Source organism: Centruroides sculpturatus, unplaced genomic scaffold (assembly GCF_000671375.1).
Source record: "Centruroides sculpturatus isolate CEXI.00-Female unplaced genomic scaffold, Cexi_2.0 scaffold1833, whole genome shotgun sequence".
NCBI lineage: Eukaryota > Metazoa > Arthropoda > Arachnida > Scorpiones > Buthidae > Centruroides > Centruroides sculpturatus.
Genome location: NW_019386250.1, coordinates 35,638 through 40,761, shown reverse-complemented (window position 1 = coordinate 40,761; position 5,124 = coordinate 35,638). Strand labels below are relative to the sequence as shown.

Sequence of the window (5,124 nt, the reverse complement as noted above, 5' to 3'; positions counted from 1 at the left end):
TCATTGGCCTTAGAAACTTTATATTAAATTTTTTCGAAAATTTAATATAATTTTATAATATAATATTTAATAATTTAATATAATTTATAAAATTTAATTAAATTTGAAAATGGAAAATTTACGAAAATACTAATTGAGCTATTTCATTCTTGGAAAATTGATTGTTACAGCGGAATGATGGCATTCGATTAAAAACATTACATAATACCAGGTTATCGGTTAGCACAAAATATGTTTTAAATGGTTTTCTAGAGTGCGAGTTTATCATAACGAATTTCTTAAAAATTTAACATATATTTTGAATTGGTGTCTACTTTATCTATGGAATTGTCTCATTTCCTACCATCCGAGTATCGCTATAAACGTAATAATATTAGACTAAAATAATTATTAATTATATGGTCGTTATATCATAGTATTTGATTTATATATTTAGGTAAGGATTTAACATACAGAGTGACCAATTTAACACATTATAAAAATTCTTTATTCTTTCCTACTTCACACCATTTAAAGAATGTCTCAGATTGGTCTCTCCGTATGATAAATCCTTATATTAGGTAACATTTGAAATCATAAATCAAATACTATGATATAATATAATAGAAAAGTTAGATATACGAAATAATGTAATAATCTTAATCTTTGTAGTTATCATTTCCTAGTTTACCAATGTATTTATACTCTTTGCAGAAAACAACAGTGTTCAGACGTCTTTGTGTATTTATTTTGCAAACTACCATCTGTCATCTTTTCGTGCTGCTAAAGAAAAAATAAATGCTCGATAATGAAAAAGGTACGTAAAAGATTACGTAAATTTTAACCCTCCGTAAGTCGCTAGGAATGGGGCCCTTACTTGAGTCGCATGGGTCTTACAGACCCAGTGTTTTTAATATGAAATAATTCAATTTTATCTATCGCGTAAAGAAACTACAGTTTCTTAGTTGGATTCTGCGCTTTGTTTTCTATCTAGTGATATAAATTACTTGCGTATTGACAAAATGAATTTTTTAATATTTATTTTTATGTAATTCGATACGAAAAACGCAAAAAAATAAACATATCAAATTTCAACTCGCTGTAATTTATCTCCTGTTTCACCGATTGCCATCGGGTTTGTTTGTAAGTGGGGAAGAAATATGACACTTTCAAGCGAAGTGAGTAGAACTTTTGCACTACTGCGAGAAAATTTGTCAACCGACCCCGCGTTACCCCCTACCGCGAAAGTCAATAAACGTTAATTGTTTTATGACTCTATTTTCAACACTTCTTTTCTGAGTTGTAAATCGACTAATTGACAAAGATTTTACTTCATTTTACTCATAAGAATGTTGTCTTTATGATTTAATAGATAGTTTCGTATGATTTTTAGACATAAATTTTATTTTTAATTTTTTATCTGATATAGTCGTGTGTTAGGCTTAACTCGATCACCTATTTTCAAAAATTGACATCGTTCAAAATATTATAGAATCCATCAAAATTATTTGCTTATAGTTTAGTTATAAATGTTTTCTGTGCATGAAAAGAAGCGATCGAAAAAATAATGGGTGGACCATCAAAAATTCGGCAATTTACGACATGCTCTCAATTCTGAAATTTGTTTTCTTCATAATATAAAATTTTTACAAAATAATACTTAAAAAATACATCCATGTCAATACCTGAATGTTATAAAAATGCAATTATCAAAAATTTTGTAATTTTCACAATTTGTATTGTCATAATTTATTTTTGTTTTTTTCTGTCGCGCGTTGCGTATTGCGCGACAACAAAGTCGTAACGCGATTAAACGCAGCGATTTCATTTATAATTACTTAAAATGTAGTTTACGTTCTTGTTTTAGTTTTGTTTTGTTGTTTAGCGATGGAAAATAAATAGATAATAATTGCAGATAACAATTTAAAGTATTTTTATCAGATTAATTTAGATTATTTGATTTTACAATAATGATAGCTATGCGATATGATTGTCGCATAGTTGTAATTTTTCACTTTATATCTAATTAGCTCTCATAATGTTTAGGGGCTAATTAGCTAACATATACTGTAGTTCTTTTATTTCGTTTGATCGAGTAAGCATCTTCTCAGAATTGTCTTGTGGGAAATTGACTGCGATAAGAATTAGCCTTTCACTTAAATCAATGTCAGAATGTAAATAAAAGTTAGTTAATCGCCATTTTCATCGTTTTCAGCTCTAATTTCGCTACTTTTCATTTTAATTGACGTTATTTAAACAAATGTTTGTTTTGTCAGGAACATTCAGGAGTAAAATTACCAGAATTACGGCTCTAAAATGAAGAAGATAGCTATTTGTAAGGTTTGCTTACATTCTGACTTTAATCACGTTGATTGGTTCTTCGCGGGAAAATCCAGACCAGATGGTTCTGAAGAAACCTCTCATTCGTTGAACTTAAATCAGTCATAATATAAATTACCAATTACAGTGTAATAGGCGTAGAAACAAAAATTTTAAAGCCAATTAACAGCAATAACATCTTCCATAGACTTACTATAGAGAGTTGGAGTTTCCCGGGAATATTTATTGCTAGACAGTTTTGAGAACATGCTTACTCGTATATACATTGTGAAACAATATTTAATTAACAATTTATAGCTCAAAACGCGAATAAAACAAGCGAATTTACAGCGATTGTTTACATTTGATTTCCAAGATCATTGCCGAAAGGGGGGAGATATTTCCCGGCAATTTATAGCTAGACTGTTTTCACAAGTTTCCCATTGGTTAGTAAATGTAAAAAAATGCCAACTTGCATCGTCTAATATACGAAGAATCATCATAAGTAATATATAAAAATTATATGATAAAAATAGAATAATAATTAAAATGATTAAAAGTTAATTAGACATTAATTTTGAAAACAATATTATAACAAAAAAAAAAAAAAAATATAAATATATAAATAAATAACGATATTATAAAGTATAATAGACACCGCGCGACAACTTCAGCGCGATAAAGTTATTGCGACACTCGCTATCGGCAACGGCGACAAATTAATTGACGTTTTTTTACCCCCTCCGTGAGTCGCATGGGTCTGTCATACCCATGCGACTCGTAAAGCATTTTTTTTCTAAAAAATGAGCGTTGCTATGCAAAAAATTTTAACAGCCTGTTAATCTAATTAAAAAGTTTGAGGAATATTAATTTTTTCAAATTTTTCAAAAAATATTTAATATTAAAAAATTTTGACTAAAAATCGCGTCGGGTCTGTCAGACCTATGCGACTCACAGAAGGTTAATTATAACCTGACTCTTATTTAATAAAAGTTAATCGGTGTAAGATTTGGAATGTTTATATTCATTAACGAAAACAAGAATAAAGGTTACGATAAATGTGCAGAAATAAAAATTCACATAAATTTCAATTCACTTTAACATTAAGTTATTCTACTAGTGAATAAATTACTTAGAACATAATGCCATAATCGTCAATACCAATTCATTCCGTCATTTATCGGTTCGGATCGAAGTCTGAATAACAGTTTCACAACAAAAATTTCTTTATCTCGCTATCACCGAACTTTCATTGTGTATAAAGTACCTGTGACAATAGAACACTCTGCTGTTACTCCGAAAGTCCAGACGAGTTAATGAAAACAGTTAATGCGAAAAAAGAACATCATAGGCTTCACTTTTACTGGCTTTACTATGTTGATTATGAAAATAACTGTATATTATAACCATAAATAATTTAATGATAAGGCCGCATCTTAGTTTGTTATATTCCGTTTGCACTGAGTATTTGAATCCCGATTGAGATCAAGGGCGGCGACTATGCCGTGTTGCGATTTATCTCGAGTGAAACTAGTTTATATCGTGATCGACTCAAGAGTTCTTAAAACTAGATTCAGTAATAATAGAGTTTTCACAATCTCACACGCTCGAGAAAATAAAAGAAGTCGGCTGTTAACAGAGAAATGAAAAAGTCATTCGTATATTATTAGATTTATAGCAAGAAAAAGTGTTTATTTCTAACCAAAACTTCCATTTGGTTTGTTGGTGTCCGTGACTTACCGCGTATTTATCTCAGTTTTATCATCGCGTGTAATACCGGGTTCTTTTCAAGCGGACTGCCCGTGCAAACAGCTGGACAGTTACAATCCAGATTGTAGGTAAATCGAGATCGAAGTGAGTGGCGAATGTAGTATTACTGTGTTTACTCTGTTGCTGTTTGTCCCTGGTTATTTGCCCTACTATTACGTTTTATTTCTTAAATGAATTAAAAAATTTCTTAATAGATTAGATGAGATGAAAAACAATTTTATTAAATTAATGTGTTATTCTGCTATGAAATGACTATTATTTGCCGCAAAGATTTTTATTCAGTAAATGTAAAATGTACACAAATGTGAAACGTGTACATTTTAAATAATAAGTCTTGTAATTAAAATGGATTTTATAACGCTTTTTTAAAATATTTTTACAGAGGAAATTTTGCTCTCGCAGTTTCCAGTACAACATTATTAAATTTTCATCGAGCACGTTGTATTGAATAATTTGCTCAACATTTAAAGTTGAATTATTCAGTTTACTTATACGGAACTGATTGAGAATTTTGATAAATCTATCAATTTTTCAATGCGCATGTGATCGGAGCTTCGCCAGATCAAATTAAAAAAAGAAAGCATTTGCTGAGACAATACAACAGAATTGATTAAAAGAAAACTTGCTTTAAAATAAGCCATTACGGTGACGTTTAATCAATGGTTTCGAGCTAAATTATGAAAGATTTTGTTTTTTAAATATAAATTTCGTTTGTGTATGCAACACAAAGATAAGTTTTCGGCTTTTAAATTTATTTCTAACTTCCATTTAAATTAGCTGAGAAACAAAAAATTTTTGTTCGTTCGATCTATATAGGCCTATATTTAAATGTATTGTTTGTTTGTATTTGGAAGAAATGTTCATTTACTTTTTATTTATTTTATTTTGTATTAGTAAAATGTTTATTATTGTTCGTTTGTTGTTTGATTGTATTTTAAAAAAATTATTTGCTGCTTATTTAATGTTCATTTGTATCTAAAGAAAAGTTTATATCATGTTGACGTATTGTTCATTTTTATTTGAAAAAAGTTTATTCTCTGTTTTATATGTGTTTTT

General features: G+C 29.1%; 1 long non-coding RNA gene across 1 annotated transcript; it reads left to right on the top strand.

Moving 5' to 3' along the window:
• Nucleotides 1-217: 217 nt before the first annotated feature.
• On the top strand, nt 218-4,871 carry LOC111614271. The gene is made up of 3 exons (XR_002754898.1): nt 218-364; nt 694-796; nt 4,451-4,871. It is a non-coding gene; the product is annotated as an uncharacterized LOC111614271 (long non-coding RNA).
• The last annotated feature ends 253 nt before the right edge of the window (nt 4,872-5,124 follow it).